The 20,750-nt window shown below is 45.5% G+C and overlaps 1 protein-coding gene across 1 annotated transcript in view; it reads left to right on the top strand.

Annotated features, from left to right (window-relative positions):
* The window catches only part of LOC131272084 (uncharacterized), a 49,226-nt gene that overhangs the window by 1,300 nt on the left and 27,176 nt on the right, over window positions 1–20,750 (top strand). The gene's annotated exons all lie outside the window — the stretch shown is intronic.

The raw sequence follows: 20,750 nt of genomic DNA, 5'->3' as shown, positions 1-20,750 counted from the left end.
GTTGTACTGATTCTATAACATTCAATGTCATTTAAAAAATATGCAATCAGGGAAAATCCTAAACGTCTGACGCTAAGGGAGGTTTGGTTAAAATAATTCAAACTATACGATCGATTATAACATTGCTGTGACACAAAACTAAAAGGCTTGCAAGTAGTGAAACCAATCTCTGCCGAATCCACACGGAAGTTGAAATCTCAAAGATTTAACCTTCTTCGGTGGGTCGTTGAATTTTAAATCATTTACTAAACATGTCCGGTTCTTACCTTGGCAACAAATAGATCATCTTTCACGTTCAGTTCACATCTTTCCGTTTTAGTCAATCCAAGAAGAGGAGCTTTCTCTGAAGTGTTTCGAGATTCCTCGAATAGCTAATTGATTTACTGCAGTCCGCGAAAAGGACGGCGCATCCACGTCCGCCGTGATTAATGATGCTCGATCATGCCAGAGACGTATTTACGGCAGGTAAACACAACGGCCGACTAGTTTTTGCTACACTTTGCTGCATCCTGTCTGCGAGCAGGGAAAAGTTTTGGGTGCAGTCTCCGTCTAGTTTATATGGCACGCAAGTGGACATTTCTGTGTGTCACGTTGTTGGTGAGGATGTTTTCAATTCATTTTCTCGGTACCGAGATGAGCGGTCCGGGGATGGTGCGATTGTTTTCCGAAACAACCCACTTTCCGGCGAGCGTTTGATGAGGTTTTCATTCATCGGCGGTAACACCAAACACATACATTTTTAATTTGTTGAAAAAACAAACATCCGGCTGCGGAAGGCGGCAAGTAGACGGACAAGCTCGAAAGGAATCTTCATGAAGAGCTGCCAACCGATCATGCCACATGAGTCGCAAAGATGGCGAAACGATTGCAATGGGGTTATTTTTAAAAGGACACCTCTTATGCACATGCATCCACCGTGCTGCTACTTCCTGCCCCCCGGGTGCCTTTTGGGGTTTTTCCTTGTTTCGTTCCCAGAAACGCCACCAAGCAAGTCATCCTTGAGGGAAGGAAGCGTGCGCATTTCGATTCGAGACTCCGACGGCTCACAAAATGGCACCCCGAGAACACTTTCGCCTGCGCGCCGAACCGGTCGCGAAGCCCAACCTCTGCCCAGCTGGGAACTGTGGCCACCGTCCCGATATCCTCGGCCGGGAAACAACTATCGCTTTCAAGGCCAGGGTTAGCCCGTCGCGCTCGGGCAACCGAAGTGGCGGTATGCGGATGCTATCCAACTCGCACGAGTCGTCGTATGCGAACCCCCGGACGCAGCTGTGTGTCTGTCTGTCTGTGGTCCGTGCCCAGCCGTGGTCGCATCACACGTTAGTGTGTCGAGCAGCGAAAGTGCATCGGATCTCGGCGGCCGCGAGTGAAAACGAACGCTGAAATGCATCGGCGAGGACGACATCACGCACGCATAACCTAGTTTCCTTCGTCGGCCGGGGCCGGTTCCGAGATGGCGTCGACGTTCCGCCACTCTGGCAGCCGGCCGCGTGTATGTTTGTTTTCGCTTCTCCCTTCTACCAAGACATTGCACCGATCGGATGCTGTGCGAAGGGAAACCGATTCCCGACACGCAAAAAGTAAACGAGGAACTTGATACGAGAAAAACGTCCAGTCGGTTGGCTCCGAAGGCGGATCGTAGGATAAGGGATCGAGTAGCTGGCGTCTATATTTAGAGTGATAGTTTTTCCGACTGCAGAGGAAGTGAAACTGGCTTTCCCGGCGGCTAAACGCTTTCATGGCAGTTGGTGGAGTTTATCCAAGCCACTGATTGGTTTCCTATCACTTTCGATGGTGTCGAGCAAATTTGATCTTGTTAGCCAGGGCAAGATTACAAAGGAGATTTTAGTAGAGTAAACGATTAAAGCTTATGTTCAACACGGTATAAATTCTTAATATATTGATTTTTAAAAGTTGTAGAAGACCGATAGTAAATTTAAACATTCATTTATTTACTGAACTTCGCACTCGATACACCATAAAGCGCTTCTCAGTTTCTCTTAAATGTGGTTAATTTACTTGTATCTATGTTTTTTTTTTTTCTTAGAAACTGATTTGAAAATTGGTATGCATACCTTGGAATTTGCAATTTGATGCAGAGTTTGTGAGGTAGAATTTCCAAACAAAAACCCTACGCCTTTGATAATTTAGTAAAAGATAGGATATAAATTCATAAATTTCCTAAAATTTTCAAAAAATAAACTCAATTCCCACAAGTTTCCTAATGCATCTACATTAGTATCTTACATATAAACTAGAAAAGGGAATAACGATAGAGTAGACAAATTTTGATTGATGCTTGGAAATTGGTACCAAATTGTTAGACATAGAAATTGCCAGACCTACGGTCATGTTGATACTAAAGAAAAAGATCAATATCAAATCCTTTTGTAGCCAGTCCCTCAGAACATTTTTTCGCAAACCGGCATGACGTGAGAAAGTGTCGTGCAGTAGGACAACCTTCGCTACACACTCGGAAGTGCAGGACCAACCCTGCCGGAAGATAGTGTCAAGTGCACCGGGCTCGATTTTCCTTTTCTGTCGTTGAATCCGGCCGTAACTGGATGCTCGTCTGACGCCGTTGGTTTCACGCGCGCACACATACACACACATACAAACCTATCCTGACTGTCAATGCCACGGTTTTTATTCTAATACCGTTTGCAAGCAATCCGAGGGTGGCTCGCGAAGTGAATGCAACCGATGACGGCGGGGTTTGTTTCATGCTCAATTAGGCTCTGGCTCTGTTTCATGTTTCGCTGCATGGTTGGAAGCCTGGATATTTAGGTCTGTGGTTTGCTCGCGGTTGCCTTTATTGTGAGGTTGCTGCTGCCACTGTGCAGCTGATATCGACCTTCGAAGGCGTGGGCGGTTGATTAGCCGACGGTACCAGTACACCTTCCAGGCTAAACAAATCCAGCGTACCGCTATTTTTACATCGACAGGTGTTGCTATTTATTTTTCCATCGAAGACTTTTTCTGATGTCTCGCCCTACGCGTTGTATCGTATTTTAATGCGTTGCAAATCGCGCACGTTCTACACGGCTCTGGAGCCAGAAAGTGACTCAATGTGCAGTTGGTGATATCAGATGGATGGTTCCTTGCCCGTGTTATTTTTTTTCTACTTCAAATTGCATGATATTGCACAAAGGAATATTATTTTCCCACTAACGAAGAACAAACAAACGGACAAACAAGCCTTCTGTGTGCAGAACGGAATTATCGCGTTACGAATCGTGGAACAAGCTTTATTTGTTATGAGTTTGTCGCATTCCAAAGGGTGTGGGAATAAGAAATCTAACCCCGTTCGAGCCCTGGGAACTGGGGCTTGTAAAAGTATTTCGAATTTAGCTAGTGTAGAAGATTTTTATTTTCTTCAAGTAGAACGCATGAAACGTAATATGTGTACTGTAAATGTCATGCCAAAGAGTGATTCAAACTGTTAATGAAAAATTTACACTTCTTGCAATTTTTCATGGTACCGAAACACTTTCCTACTTTTCTTTTTTTTCACTGATTAATTAAGTTATTTTAATATAGTTTTAAAATAGCTGAAAAACACTCTTTCCGTATTCTTACTCCGCTGCGCGTTGCAAGAATAAACACGGCGCCACAAGTGGGCCGCACGCTCGTGCCATTTCTCGCCCGGTTAGCATTATTTGGTTCCGATTTTGGTCACCGCCCGAGTGGCGTGATTCTTGGCGATGCACACCACCTCCATTGGGGCCTTCCGAATTCCCATACCGCTTCCCTTTTCCGCGACTCTAACCAATCGTACCATCGGTGGCCGCACCCCTTGCGACTTGCAGGAAAGGAAGGAGCTGGTAAGCAATAAAAACGGTTCAGAACTTCGTCGTAGCCACAAACCGTGTGTTGGGGTGCTTACATTCGCAAAGAGCCCGTGGTCACGTACGCGTGCGCGCCAAGCCCTAGATGCACTTTTATGACGATTTTGGCGTCATCGCCGATGGAGAAGTTTTTGCGATGTAAGAGGGAAATTTTGAACCGTTTGGATCCATATCACCCTACTTTTGGAGTTGTCCACGTGAAGAGATTTTAAGGAAGTTAATTGACGCTTTATTCGTATATAATTTTGTAGATTAGGGAAATTCTAATCATTTCAGTAGAACAGGCAATCCTTTCATGGATTCTATTTTAATTGCAAGTTTATTTAACTAGCAAGCATTTCTATCCGCCACTTATTCCTCGCAAGATTGCACTATTGCATCCCCTAACGAGGCAAACAACAGAAACCCCATACTTCCTGCAATTGGCAAACGGTTTATTGGTGAAGTGATAATAACCCCAGCACCTTATTGGACGCAGTCACCCATCACTCGGTGGAGGCGTGCACACGGCTGTGAGAACCGTTCCTTTCCTGCGCCGGGAACCGGCTAACCGTCAACAGAAACCAGATACTCTAGCATCGGGCGTCCTTATCAGAATCCCGAGCCAGAAACTGAACGAGTGGACGGTGGTCGTGCTCACGTTGTTTACTACCGCCTGTCCCCGGGGCCTGTGACAACCCTTGCTTCCGTTTGTTGCCTGCCTTTCCCACCGTCCCACATTGATATTGCGTAAATGAAGGTTCGGAAACTGGCAATTCCGACGTGAGTGGAACCATACCGCCACGGTACGCTGGTAGCAGCTGTGTTTGGGTTAGTCTGCCTTATCACGGTCGACCAGCTGAGCTTAGGAATGAGTGAGAAGAAAAAAAACACTTCATCCCAGGTCCACACACAAGAAGCTGGTCGATGATCCAGCGAGATGAGCCGAGGCGGTTCCGGCTGGATTCCGTCTAACGTTGTTTGATTTGCTAATTGATATTTTGACCAAATTCTAACAGTCTCGATTATCAACGGTTGTGTTTTGGTGAAAAATGAAAATGAACGGTTTTTAAATCTATTTTAAATGAGGTTGGCCGGACAAGGTTTTATAGTTTTCAATAATATTATTTGTCTTTTTTAGCTTAAAGACCGTTGAAAAAACAAAAAGCCAAACAACATTTAAAGTGGAAAACTTGAGTTTATTCATTTATTTTATATAAAATACAAGCAACTATTAATTAAACTCAACCGAGAATCTTCCAACTGCTTGCCGGTGCAGGAAGGAAATGATAAGCAAGTAGCATAATAAAATCTTTCGAAAAAGGTTATGAAAAACATCATGATAACCTTTTGTTTGTGAGATTGTGAACGGCTTCGCCTACCTCTTATCGTTTCGAATGACGTTGAATAAAGAGTCTGTCCACTAACTGCCATCCTCCCCCCCCTTGGGGCGGCCACCACCAATCTTCACCACGCGACACACGTGCCATTCGGTCTGCTGAGTGCTGATGTGTAGCCACTCAAGAAGGTGACAAAAAACTTACCATCGCATGTCCGCACATCATCGTCGAAAAAGGCTCCATGGGGTGGACCTTCGCCCTTCAAAAAAGAACCAAGCGTGTCATAGGTTTTGCTTCCACGACCAACTGTGGACTCGCGGGGTTGCGATTATTGCTTGCCACTGATTGCGCGGAGTGACGCGATCGCGAATAAATTGATGCGACACGGAGAGGGTTGACTCTCTAGCGACTTTTCCTCTTTCACCGGGTACGGGGTGGGTGGTGGGTGAGCGGGGTGTGGCTAATGGATGTGGTGGTCGGTTTGATTGTTGACCCAAACCGAAGGGTGCGGATGGACAACAACTGAACTGATATGTGGACGCGCGGTGGTAAGGGATCGAAGAACACACATTGCACGACACACGCGCCCACCCTGAGCTCCCGGTGCACGTTTTCAATCGCGTGCATTTCCCACCGAAGTGGCCAGTTTAGGGAGGGGGCGACGCACGGCACGGCCAGGCCAGGCCATCAAGAATTCGCGTGTTCACCAAGTTAACGAAGTTAGAATTCCGATGCGCGGCGTTCTTAGTCAGCAAATCCGGAGCGTCGGAATGCGCTTGCCAACGGAAGTATGCAGGAAGTGAATTGCAGGATGGGTTGGGTGGTTCTAAGGGGGTGGAGGAAAGTGTCATACAATGTTTACGTTTCGTGAAATGTGCTGCCGGTTCATAATTCATTCTACTCGCGGCGGAGGAAAAGATTCGATGGCGGTGATACCATTTACAACCGAGTGTTAATTTTTAAAGGCATGAGAACGCCATTTGAGTCGTTTGTTCACGCGGACGAATTTGTTAGGCAATATGCACCACGTTATCGCGAGGTATATAATTCAAGAATATATAATTCACGATTATTGAAGCTAAACACTTGTTTGTTTTGAAAACGTGCCTTCCGACACGTCACCTAGCATTAAGTATATCAAGTGTCTTTTATTCGACTGGTCTTCGAGTGGGATATTTACCTACCATTTGCCACTTCGTTAAATTTGTGACTTTTCAATCAACGTTTGGCTATTTTTCTACTTGTTCTAATGCCTAATCTGAATTCGATATATTTTAGTTTTTTTTTTCCTTAAATAAACTTCTAGTCTTTTTGTTAACAATTAGAAAAGAAGCTTTTAACAATCTGCAATTTGTCAGAGTAAGGGATTGCAATTAGTGTTGTGCCTTATGAATTTCATACGAATCTTTCACCCAAGATTCATTCAGATTGATACATGAATCTTTTGGGATTCGAACCATCGAACGTTGATGAATCGTGCGAAACCTTAATGAATCTTGATGAATCTTTCATGGATCTTTAACGAATCTTCAAGATTTCTTCATTGGCGTAGATCATGCGACAAATAAAGGGTTTCTCTACTGTATTTGTAGATCTTTAGTTAATTAACATTAGTCAGTTAACAATCTCTTTGGGATGAATAATGAATCTTTGGGATTCATGAATCTTTAATTAAAAGACTAATGAATCTCTAAAAGCAAATGCAAAGAATCATTCAAAATCATGAATCTGAGTCGGAATCACACAACTCTAATTGCAATTATTTTACTTTAATGATGCACTAACAAAATAAATAGAGAATTTAGTTATTTTCCGATGGAGCAATTATCTTTTCTTTGATTTTCACCCTTTTTCGGTAGCATTTTATTCGTTTTTATATTTACAAACCAAACCAATCTCGTACTGTGTTTGAAAAATATTTGTTTCCGCTTCACTTAACCGTCGATGACGGCGAGTGATATGGGTTCTATGAATTGCTGCACTTGTGTCCAGCTGTATGCGGTTTGTGTGCCGACCATATCCTTCGTTGTCGTTACGGAAAAGGGCGTGGGCGATCGATAACGCGCTCAATGCCAGTGATTTGTCTGGGCATCTGTGTTTACGCTTCGGCAACCCGGACATTAGCATTCGTCGATCGCGTTTCTGCTTCTGGAGGCGCGCGCTTCATTGGCTATCCCTTGTTTAGTTGCAAAGATTCCCCGGGTGGCCGCAAACCCCGGTTCAACGGTGTACGTGCGTGCGTGTGTGTGGCTTATTTAAATGCAAAATGCAGCGCGCATCGATCGAGAAGTGGCACGCAAACTGGCCGCGAGCAAAGTGCACCCCACTTAAGTGCGGCATCAAATTTAAAGTTAAACATCCCCTTCGGGGGTGGTGGGCACGTGCACCGACCGGGGGGGTGTACCGCTGATGGAGCGATAATTGGGAAGAAGGGGCCGGAGCTGGTTGCGAAACATGTGATTTTTCGATTAATATGCAGGCGGGTAATTTTGTCGGAAGGTGTCAACGGTGCCGGAACGTGTTTAGACGGCTCTTTGTCTTAACCGTAGTTAATAATACTGCTACAAGTGTGGATAATTTAGGGCTCGTTTGCAAAATTGTTCGTAAAATCTTTACTAGCTTAAAACCCATTTTCCCCACGTGTTATTTTGTTGTTTTTTTTCTTTCTTCTTTATTTTTTAAAATAATTTATCATCTTTCTTGAGTTGAAGCAGTCAAGCAAACTAATTATCAAAAACAAAACAATAACTTCGTTTGTTGTGTCTCATAAGTAATGTTGTTTTCTATGTTCTTTGGAATATAGTGCAGCTTCCTGTTCAACTAACGAATGTTTGTACCAGCTCTAGTTTTATTATTGTCTAGAGTTCGTTGGTGCCAACGAAAAGCGTGCACAAGCTTCAAGTGCACTGTCCAAATAGACACAGCACGGCAATGAATCACCGAAATGGAAGCAGCCGTTCGTATCAACAAAGTGACCGCACACAGTCTTCGTTCCTTCCCCCCTCCTACCCTCTTCAATCCCGGGCCCCAACTCATCGGCACGTGGCGATCGTCCCAAGTGAAGTGCTAGTATATTTTGCGATGATCCAACTCCTCCCGAAGCAAAGCCGGACGCCATCGTGGTAGTTCACGCGAAAAATGGCACGAGTTGGCCAAGTTCTCCGGCCAAACAAGGGACACTAACAGGGCGACTAATCTCACCACTGTCAATCCTGGCAGCTCCCCGGAAGCCAAGCAGCCCGGTGTTGGACGCGTGCAATGCGCGTGCCCACCTCCACCGGACGCCATATGTTTGCGAGTGTCTTTCGAGTGTCAAGATTTGTTTGCTTTGCTGCCTCGGCCAAAGGGACCAAGGGACCAAAGCGTCCGGCATGGAAGTAATTATCATCAATTTATTCGTCCAACCGTTTCGCGTCCGAATTGGAGCTGCTTCGGAGTGGCTGCCAGGACGCCACGAGCCACACGCGTCCCGGGTCGGGAGGAAAATGCATTGGAAAGCAAATAATTTAACACCTCCCGTCGGCGAGAGCGACGCGATTAGTCTCTTCTGTTTGTTGATCGTCGGCGTTAAAACCGATTCATCGGTGTGGTTTAAATGCGCATTTCATGTCCGTTGCAATTCACGTTGGAAACGTGGCCCGGGTGCAAGAAAGAGCGCAAGAGTGATAGAGCTATCTGGAAAAGCGGTGCGGGAAAGAAAGTCCACGATCCGAAGCGTATCGATGGCATGGTGTTTGGAAACTTTCCGTTTCGCGAAACAGAGAGAAGCGATTAAAACGAACGAGATGATGGTGTAGACACGTGCCCGGACGGAGGCGTATCTTTTTCCGCCGATAAGGAAGTGATCGACACCGAGATCGATCGTCATATTTTGGAACCGAAGCACGGCGAGTTTTCAGTTTTCTTCTCCCGGCACGATGCTTGTCTTACAAGGCTGCCTTTCGTTTCGGTCTATTAAAGATATTTTAAACAATATGACACGTACATCTTTTTTGCGTGCCATGAGAAATATCTCGTATGAAGTCCGTGTTTTGCGTCGCTCAAAAACCCTTTAAGAATTAATCCGGACGTTGCGGAAACGTTCGCCTACCGGGGAAAAAGGGGCTTACTGCGCGTTATGTACCATACTGTTTGGGTATTGCAGTTGCGCCATGCACTTTTATCGCTAATCGTTGACCGTCTGGACAATCTACGAACGTCGTGTGCCTTTGGCAAGCTCTTCCGTTTTGGCTGCGTGTTTGTTTGTTTTCCACCGGGAAGGCACGTTCGTTCGTTTCCACCCTTTTTTTTTCGTTCTAACACTCCTTTTCCTGTGGTCTGGAGGGGGTGTAAGGGAAGATTATCCCGTCTAAAACCGGCTCGCGTCGAGCGTTTGTTTGGTTTCACGGATTTGGCACCCGCGTTTCGTTCGACAGAGTGACGCAAATGGTGTTGCCAAACTTCTGCGGCTGGTAGCCTTTTATGAGGTGTGATTGACCGCAGCACCTAACATAGTAGGATCACGTGGCATGGGAAGATGTGTCTTCCTCCTAGGGACATTTTTGGGGATGGTGTTGCTAATTTTTCCCCCCTTCTACGACGTACACGAAAAGCGATCGAATTACAGAGACAAATCGTCCGACGCGGTAACTATTGACCTAGAAATGTGTAACACGATTTTTCCGCGTGTTTCCGGTCGGGGAAGATTTTATTTTATGATCGGGCTGTTAATGTTTCCTTTTCATAACGATTTTATTCGTCTAGAGGATCGTGGCACCGAGGCAATAAAAATGTAACTGACGAATCTGTGACTCAATCCCAATTCATCTTCATGATCATATCTTTGCGATATGTTTTGCAACTGAGCTTTCTTACTACAGATTAAAAAATACTTTCGTTGTTTTATTTTTAACATTTCTTCTTTTATTTGTTTCCTTTCCATGTCGTTTTTTCTTTTAAATTCTACATGTTCCACATTCTTTTGTAATTCCGCATTATTGTTTTTTGACAACGTTTTTTACCTTTTTTATGTAAGCAAAACCTGAGAAACAACACATGTTAAGAGTAAACGCTAATTTAAAAATAATCCTTTCAAAGTTATCAGAAAATCGATATAAGTAAAATGCTTAATTTTCACCCAAATGAGACATGAATTGAAAAATTGGAATCAAATAGCGTTAAATGTAAACTAGTTTTTTTTTCCAATAGCTAGTTTAAATTTTATTTCTAAGTCTCAACTATTTTCAGAAAAAACGGTTATTTTCATCCAAATATTGTCCATAGAAAAGTTTTCTTAAAAATATTGATAGTAAAATTTTGAAATGCTTAGAGTTTTTCTTTTACGATTGATCTACTATATTCTTCAATTTCAATTACTTTCGCCGGTAACAGTTTGTATAAGACAGCAGTAGGGGCGAAATTGTTACAAAATGCCTAAATCAGTACTGTCAAATTTACGGTCGATCTGTTCGTTGCTAACCGTTGACAACGCACGTTGCAGCTTGTTTGTTCAACACATCTTTCTCAACATCTAATTGATAAGCTGTAATCGAAATTGCAACGCAGCGAACCCGGTGGTTCACGCATGGCAATCAATGGTGATTTAGCACGTTCGTATAATGTATGCAAACGACGTAATTGCAGTGCGTGCCATGATCAGCTAAATCCCTCCAACAGGTGCCTTCTAGCTTGCGATCCGCTTGGGGAAGGCGGCGGGGGCATGGTAGGCCTGATTCAAACTCTCCCTCTTCTCCGTGAAAGCTGCCGGAGACTTTCGTTTTCAATCTCCACACACGACGGCTCCGTTGCGTGCATCATCGTTCTATGGCGTCGCGGAAAACCTGGACAAAATGGCTGAAAATCGAACGATAAATTAAACCACCCATCGGCCGAGCCACGTCTGATTAGGGGTTGATGGTTGGGGTATAAGTGTGGTTGATGCTGTGTGTGTGTGTGTGTGTTTGTGAGCGACTCCCTGCCGCGCCGGTAGCATTCGTGAATGAAACCACCGACCCACGTTTCGAAAGATCTGATCTCGCGCGGGCCGAACGTGACTTCGAATCTTGCGTACCGAACTCGCCGCGACCTGTCCGTCCTTCGCGCGATCATTTTTCGAGGTTACGCGTCGGATGACTGTGTCTGTGTGTGTGAGTGTATGTATGCGCAAGTGGGATGGCGTGGTAAAGGGTGAAACGAATTTTTGCGAATCGTACGATCGTGCCAGACATGCTGGCGGCCGCCAGGCGGCGTATCTTTAGAAAAACGAAAAAATATATTTCTTCTACACTTACCCCGATCGTCTTGATCTTTGCGAAGGTGCCACCGTTTCGTTCCGTTTGGGGTGTCCGACATAGGGTGGTTTATTATAATGAAATTAACGGGGGGGGATAGAGTGTCGTGACGAAGGGACACCTCGACGGAAGGTAGTGTTCCTTGACGGTTGACGGGCTCATTGGCACGAAGTGGCTTGTTTTTTTCCTCCTATTGCTTCATTTTAATTACTCGATCGACTGCAGAAGCAAGCAGAGCGAAACATGAGAACATTATCATGGGAGGATGTACAACTTGGCGAGGCGATACCGTGATGAAATGTGAGGATAGGTTCCGATACACCTGGCTTGACGAAATTTTTCATCTGAAGGTAAGAGAGCTTGAGCAATTTTATGCTTGACCTCGTATCGCTTCGGAAGAACTGCAAACATTCTTATTTCCTTATGCCTTTCATAGAGAACTTACAATTATGCATATTTGTTCTTTCATTACATTTTTGAAGAATGCTTGAATTTTGTCACTTTGCAATTGAATTTTTTAACAAATTGTTTATTGTTTATTTGATACTTATTCTGATGGATATTATTTTTAAAAATTGCATTTAAATTACTACAGTTTTAATATTTACAATTAATCATCCTTGAAGGTTGTGTTGAACAAACCTCTGCTTCGATACTCGAACTATCCTTCCCTGCGGCTAGATTTACACCTAAAAATAGGTATGTTACGGTGGTTGGATGTTGTGCCCCATTGAACATGGGTTTTTGCCACCCTGCGAAACCACGTTTGTCCGCGGACACCGCCAACTTCATATTCGTTTTGCGCGACAAGATTTTGGAGCGATAGTTTTGCAATGTTTGTAGGTCACCGGAGCCACCCGTCGTCTGTTCACCGCTGCCGCCCTCTGCCCCCTCCCTCCCCGTCCGTGTGGCGATTAATGGAGTTTTAATTGAAGGTCTCACGGCAGTCGGCGTCACGTGAAGAATTTAAGTTTTTGATTGATGATGTTGGTTGCTGGCGAGGGAGGGAGTGTGCGAATTTTTATATTTACCTACCGCCACCAACAAATACCGCGACCTCGAGATGGATGGGAGGGAGGGGGGGAGGGGGGGAGGGGGAAGTGCACAGACACAACCATTCAGCCTCACTCGAGTGTGGACTTCAGGAGTCTCAGACTGACGTCAATGCCAAATCCGGATCGGTGAAGCTGCAAAGGGTCCTTACGTAAAGTCATTAGCAAAAAGCTGCGGCGACCAGATCGAAGCACCCAATGGAGCCTGGTAGTTACCCAATGGATAGTAGGGAAAGTGGCCACCTCTTCAGTGTGCATTGTTTGCGATACGAACAGAAGGTGGTGACCTTCCCGAGGTATGGGGTGTCTCCGAAGGGTTTGTGCGTGAGACGAGAAATGCTTTATCTTTCATGGTTTCGTTTGCAGAATGGCTCAATTTCATCTCCATTTCCTTACAGAGTTCAGCTCGGCGACTCAACAATGTTTTTATATCGATCGATTGAGAAAAAAAAGTAAACGCTCAAAGATCAATGTCTCGGAAAAAATTCTTCCCAGACGGTTTTGACCCCTGCAGCTATACGTTACAAGTCCCACTCGAGTCGAGTGCTCGAAGGGGTGCCGCCTTGACGACGGCGTGTTGCAATCCTTCTGGAAGATGGAGGTCGCAGGCGATTGAGAGAGAATCTGGTTTCGACCCGACCGCAGCTTCATGCCGGTTCGAGCTGGTTCCGGCACGAAGGAAACAAAACAACCGGCTCAACCGGCAACGTCAATGAGCGTCGTCGGGGTGACTCGGTTGTATGCAAAAGCCATTCACACAGGCCCTCCAGTAACCTGTCGCACCCAGGGGGGTGACTCCTGCGCAGCCGTCCTTCGAGGTGACTGCTTTCCGGCTCGAAAACGAAATGAAGTCTTACCCCCTGAACCGTGTCCGATGTTTGAAAGAAAGAAAGCAATACCCCGTTGACGAAAGAGGACCGGAAAGGTCAAGCAAAGGGGCTCGAGGAGAGGTCCACGGATTGTGAAGGATCAGACAGGCAGTCGTCACCGACGCGACGGTAAAGTGACGCTAGGTGAGCAAAGTCTGGCCGTGCCCAATCGCCGATCGCGAATCTCTAGCGAATGCCAAACATCGTCGGCTGATTGACGGGACGACGGACCGTCTGGTCGTGCGCTTCGTTACAGCACACAAAACTGTGTACTACAAAATCGCCCCGACCCATCCACTAAACGCTGGCTCGGGCTGAACGAGATTCCCCTTTCGCTGAGACATTCCAATCGTTTTAATGGGCCTGCCCTCTGCTCCCGTAAGGTGTAAGGCGTGAATTACGTATCAAAATGATTGACACCGCGAGGCGAAATTGCTTTCTCAATCTGCCAGTTCTGTTTGTCAGCTGTTACCGGAGCGTTATGTAATGAGAGTTCGATGGACTAGCATCGGACGGCCCGCCACCACCAACGTTGGACATTAATGAAACTCTAAACACTTCGCTCCGGGTAATGTCAAAGTCTTGCAAAGTGCTTGCAGAAAGTCTATTAGCGTCAGCTTTGTTTTTGGGATTGGAATCTTTTCAAGTTGACGAATATCGAATAACGAAGTGGTAGAAACGTTTCTCAGTCTAACGTTTGAACTCAATTCAACATCCGCCCAGGTGTTACTTTCAATCACCATGCGTACAAGCTCTAAACGTGTCGCTGCGGTGAGAGGAGAGTAGTATTAGGTACAACGTGTATAACTTTAAACCCACCGATCCTTTCATCTTAAGGATTTCTATCTCCTCCCATCGGGATGATGGCGTGAATATTCGCTTGTCAACTGCTGCTCTCCGTCGCAGATCGTCGCTTGTTTCCGCCACGGCCCAACAACCTGTAACGGTGTGCCGACAATGGATTTCTTTATGACCGACTCATGTCGTCGCAAGACATCACAGCTCGACCTGTTGCCAACAGGAGGACGACGTTCTGGAGGTGGATAAATTGCAGTTCCTCCCCTTAGTCGGGCACCGGTTGCGCCTGTTTTTATTTTCCCTTCTTTTATCGTCATTAAATGGGTGTGAAAAGTAAAGCAATGTAAAACAAACACGTCGAAAAATGATGGATGCAACGTGTGGTTTGTTTGGGATAGCGAGGGATTTGAGACCGCGTCCGGTGGAAGAATGGATGCGCTGCGATTAAATGAGGTTCGAAGACGGCGACGGCAGTGCCGGCTCGGTCGAGAGTTATGAGATGTTGTGATATAAATACATTTCAACGGTGGAATGAAATTATTTATTGCACCTCGCCGAAGTTGCCTGACGACCAACGGAAGGTAAATCAATGGAACTGTTTAAAATTCGTAACACACCGTTAAAAGATGTTTGTTTGTATACTCTTTCTCGGATGAATTGCGTCTTGTGTCATTTAGTGTAATCGTTTGGTATATTGAAAGATCTCTAGGCGTATTAAAAGGGTAATTGTAGTCCGAGAAGCTATTCTGGAAACAATAAAGACACAAATGGTGAAGTACTGAAAAGTGTATTATTTTTTCACATGTTACCTGCGAGACATGGATTATCATAACATTATTAGGAATACATTTCGATTTCAGATTTTAACGATTCAGATTCGCTAGTAATACTTTAACTCGTTCCGATAGGAACACAGCTTTCCATCTAGCTAGTTCGCCAGAGTGTTGCTGTATTTCGTGCTTCCTTATCGCTCCGGTATTGCCTAGCCTGCTGACTTGGAAGATCGCCAATGGTGGTACGCCGTCCAAGTACCCAAGCTATATACGCTGATAATGGGAGTGGAGGCAACCGGAGCAAATATTATCGTAACGCAAATATTGACAACAATCCCCGCCAAGCAGCGAGCAAGGTTAGACGTTGGCTGTTGTTTTAACGCCTGCTCGCTGGAAACTCATTAGTTGGGATGAGTGTTGGGTTGTTGATGTGGAATGTGGACTTCTTCGAGTTAACCCCCTGGCAGTGGAATACGTTGGACCGACATCGATCAATTTGGAAAGGTGGTATACAAACGTTAAATAAATGGAGATTGTCTATAGGTTTTCGGGTCGGATCTGCAATACCTTGAACTTTGCGAATGCCATGCGTGCCTTCTAGTCACGCGATAGTGTCTCTCCCAGGCCATCTTGACCTGGCCCCGAGTGGCTTTGCATGCCAAGCTTCGACCTTCGACACTGGATGCTTCAGATCTCGTTATTTTTTTTACAACCCCGTTATCTTGCACCGAGGGTCAAAAACATGGAACAACAATCACAAGACCCACCTCAAGTGGTCAACGTTTCGTACTGCAATCACTACACCCAGCAGGCACACAAAACACCTACCAGAAAATCCATTACGGAGGCACTGGCCATAAGAAAGAAGGACCTCTTAAGTGCCCCCCCGCCGAAAAAAGGTGGTTTTAGTGGCAAACGAAAATAACAGGCAAAAAAAAGATCCAACGCTGCCAAATGTCACTTTCGCCACTGTCATCCGGTCCTCGGGGGAGGGACGATGATGTGTCGTTTTATGATGGGTTTTTATTCGTATTCGGCTTTCGGAAAGCGATGCCTTTTTTTATTTTCTGCGATTGTATGACTCTTTACTGCTCGTTGCATTCGTACACATTTCTGGGAGGACGTGTCGTTTTTGTTTAACAACCCTCGACCATATCGACAGAGTGCGCGAGGCGGGAAGAAAACAACTCCTTCGTCGCGACCGAATTGGCGAAAGTTGGTGGAACTCGCCGTGGCTATAACTGGCGGTGACGTCAACCGTTGTGTTACGGGTACGAGTTGGTGGGAAGTGATTCGGTGCGGCGTGTTCCGCTCCGCTTGGTTTCGATCCGGTCGTGAGGCTGCTTCTGCACCTTCCATGCCTCGGATCGCGTAGACAACCGGTCTGCCAATGCCAGTATGCCGGCCGGCCGGCCGGCGGTTACTTCTCAAGGTGGCCCTTTTGTGCGGCCGGGCTCAGGGACCTCCGGGTGCCGGCTTTCGGCCGGCTTCTCCCAACACTCTCACTTTCGTTCGCGCGTGACGGACAACTCTTTGACAGCTGAAGGATCGGATATGATCGAGCGTGCGAATGTGCTGCGGGCCGAGAATTCCCGCTGATAAGAAGATGGTCGTCGCGGTGGCGGGGTGCGGTTTGCCATTTAACGACCCCTCCTTGGGCCGTGATGGGGCTGAGATGGTCGAGAACATCGTTCGGTGGTGGTCACTCATTGAAGAACCTTCGAGTGGGGAACTGAAACCGCACGAAAATGGGTCATCCGTCAATCAGCGGAAAAGTTGAAAACCATCCGTCATTGGATCAGTCGCTCGAATGGGCGACGTGCGTGCGTGCGTGAGAGTGCCTAAGGGGGGTACGAACAAAAAAAAAAACAACCCCTAAACACACACACACACACGGGCTGAGGAGCAACAATGCATACAGCATGATGTGGGGGCAGTGTTTCGCGACGACATGCGGCATGCATCAACTCTATCAACGCCGGTGTCTCTTGTTGCCATGCGAGGTACTGCAGCGATGGCGTTGTGGGGCAGCATGGTATCGCCGCGTGACGGTGCAGTTGTTGGGAGATCTTCTGTGACACACCGCCGGCCAGATCTGGCTAATGAAAGACCGGAGCGAACCAAGTCGGACCACCGCGCCCAGACAGTGGGGCGTCCAATGACAGATTAATTAGAACAACGGCAGCGCACAACAACAACAGCAATATCGGCCGTTCTGGTGGCGGCACGATCAGGCGGAAGCTGTCGAGCTTATGAAGGATAGTTGATTGGTTTTTGGCAGTTTACTCAAGTTGCCGTGTAGTTTCCGCAACATGATGAGACATTGACGAAAGCGACAGGGAAACACGTGTCATTTCTCAAGTTAGTAAAAGTCGGCACCCATTTATTTTGGAAAAGAAGTCGATATTATTGATGGAAAACAATATTAGGACAACATAAAAGTTATCTTGAACTAGCTATATTGAACTAAAATATATAGTTTTTAACTGCACATGTTGATTGTTCATTTTATAGATGCCATGCTCTATAAAAATCAAAGAGTTCAAAAACTCTGTCATAAAGCTTCTATGAAAATATATGATATCAAATCCAGCTCAAGTTTTGTATTTTAATATTTAACTCTTTGGCTTAACAAAATTTGTTATTATTACACAAAACTAACAAAGATTATTTTTCTTGCTATTGGAATTAAACAACTTGTTCGAAATCAACAATGCTGCTGTGACCGTTTATACTTGCGAATTGAGATTACATTTCTTTTGTCATTACTGAATTGAAACAAACAAACCAATATATGACGATAGAAAATCGTAATTAATTAAAAAAAAAGTATGTAGTTTCCACACGTGAGATATAGTTAAAAATCTATTCTATCGTCTAAGAAACATGTGTGCAAAGTTTGTTTAAAATTGGTTTAGGAGGAGGAGAAGTTTAACCACTAACAACGTGACACAAGAATTTTATGTAAATGGATAATACAATACTTTGAATGGATTGTGAATTATCGACCCGGTTAATTTATAATTTAAAACTGACTGAAAAAGCAACATATGTTATTCATTGGGCGAAACATCACCACATGTTGACAAAACAACTACCATTTTATCCGCATATCTTTTTTTAAATTCTTCAGCTGGTAGACACCATGTTTAGATCCATCTGACTTCTGTATAGCTCGAACATAAACTTTTCCAAACAAACAGTACCTCAACATTATGCAAAAATGTCAGCGCGTGGAAGAACATTAGCCACAGGTTGTTGACTTCTGAAGTATTGTTTTCGGTTGTCTAGTTTTTTTTTCGCGCGATCGCATTTCTGTGTGCCGGCGTGTTTCGAGCATGCGGCGCTATTCGATTCGAGCTAGCGTGCCTGGATGGCCATTCCGTTCGTACGTGCCAGGGCACCGGTAATCGTTTATTTGTTTGCAAATTGAATTCGTAAATATTTTGACAGCACGAGCAGGAGCGAACCGGCCCCATGGGTCAAACATCTTGGACTCAACGTGCGCGCTTCGTGTGAACATGGGGAGAGAGAGAGGGGGCAGAGGGCCGCTGCAGGCAAAGGGGTTTAATATGAACCCCAAGCCGATAGTGCGCCGGCGAACGGAACCCACCGGAAAGCGGAGAATGTGTCGTGGTCCGGGAAATCGCACCTTGGCGATACCGAGAGAGCCGGTGTGTTTACATATTTCGTACTGGTGGAAAAATCTTCCCCACTGATCTGCTTCCGAGCCGCTTGGTTTGTGTGTATGATGTTCGTTAATTGTAGCACGATCAGCTTTGTTTGAAGCCGGGCGCACTGGCGAGAAGAAGAAATCAAACCTTCGAGAAGATATCTGTCCAAAATGGCCCATTTATTGTCATCCCCTCGGCACGTAGACGTGAACTGGTTTTGTCGTCGAATGCTGGTGTGGTTTACTTTTCCCGTCTTTTCTTCTTTTGATCTCTTCTCGCTCAACTTCCTCTTCCGACGGAGGGGGCGAGTCTATCGCGAATCGGAAAAAGGCACCCGAAGAAATCAATAAACAAATCTTCGCAGGTTATTTTGGGAAGGTTTTAATTGATTACAGGAGCAAACACAAATAGAACCGTAGGTTTAAAATAGGTCAAAAAGCTAGGACCGGTTTGTTGAACAGTGCTTAAATAACGGGTATTTAGCACGCGCATGATGGATTCATTTGCGCCATTCGCGATTTAAAAACAACCCACTGGAGATGAATGGATTTCCTGATGTCTTACGGCCTGCAATCAGGGTTGCGGTTTCATCCGATCGAAAGGTAATTTTATGCGGTGAAAAATATTTATTGCTTCATTGCCATTTAGCCCTCCGTCCATTTCCCGAGACGCCGTCCATCGGTAAGGCGGTGATTATATTCACAACAGGGGGTTGGGGGATGGAAAGATCAAGTGGTTTAAAAGTCTTCATTATAAAATGCAAGAGAGAATGTACCGAGCAGTAAGAAGGGGAATTGTTTTACGATTTATCTTATACCACACCTTCTCGAGAAGCAGCATCAACAACAACAACAAAAAAACCTCATTGCTGATGCCCTCGAGTCGCAAACCAGTCGCTTCTGGCTTCCCTGGTGTATTAAAACCGTCCTCTCAAGGTGGCTCGGTCAGGAAATGTATTTAAATTTATTCTAAGACAACGAAGAACGTCGCTGTACTGTACAAAGAGGCGTTTAAAGCCAATTTACAGCTATGGTAAAGTTTGAGTCATCCCTTCGATCGGTGTATTGAGTGTGTTCGAAAAAAATTAATCAGTGTTTGATATTCTAGAGGCGATCGTTTTCCGGCAAGTTTGAAAATAAAAGCTTCTAAGATTAAAAGTAAGGCACATTATGTTATTTTATATTTTATTTCCAAACGACAAGTAATTGATAATTTAACCCATAAACGACTTATCCTTTGTGTCAATCATGCTTTCATATTTCGAGCCACTCGACAGGCTTATCGATCAACGTCACCAGTAGTGTCAGGAAGCCGTCGGTGGGACGAAAATGAGTTATAATGTAACCCATTGGGTGACTTTTACTGTTCCCCACCCGGTTCTCCTTCTGTTGCAAATTAATTTTTCACGTGACGTTCTGTCAAGGGTATCTACCCTGCGAAATCTGGTGTACACTTGGGTCACGTGGCACCGGTCGTGCCCTGAGGAGATTAATACTGGACGGGGACCATAGTCGCGATGGTACCATCCCAAATTATATTTTCTTCTGTACTTGTTGATTATGTCCTCCTGCGAATACTTCAGAACAAGATCCTTTGTGGTGCGTTGTAAAGTTTTTAACGAAAGTTTTTCTCCTTTTCTCTTCCTTTTCGTTTGCCTCTTCTCTAGGTAAGACAAAGCACGCCCGGGAGGATACGGAACTGTCCACTCACGTTGGGACACACTAGTGCCAGAGGAGGAGCGAACTCATTAAAAGAAAGGGCGAGGAGAAAAGAAAGAAAATTCTAACCTCATTCCGACCATTTTGCCACCGCGTTTGACAGCTTACAAGACCCCGAAGCTGGTGGAGAAGTTGGCAAGCGGAGGTAGTGGGCAGATGGGGTAGGCAGGGTGAACCGGGTGGCCGTTTCTTCTACCGTCGGAGTCAAGTCAGTACCAACGCGAGCTCTCTGCGGTTGTCTGCACTCCGTTTTCCGTATTTTCCGTACCAACCCCCATTCCGATATCCGCTCCATCGGCTACCAAACCCGGCCTGTGGCCTAATTCTCGCTTTGGTTTCACCCTTCCCCCCCTCCTCTACACCCTCGCTTCCACCGGAAAACCCCCATAAAAAAGCGGTTCTCCACACACCCGCACGAACGGAACGGACG

The sequence above is a fragment of the Anopheles coustani genome, chromosome 3, assembly GCF_943734705.1.
Source record: "Anopheles coustani chromosome 3, idAnoCousDA_361_x.2, whole genome shotgun sequence".
Lineage (NCBI taxonomy): Eukaryota > Metazoa > Arthropoda > Insecta > Diptera > Culicidae > Anopheles > Anopheles coustani.
Note: the sequence above shows the minus strand (reverse complement) of the source record. Positions and strands in the feature narration are given on the sequence as shown.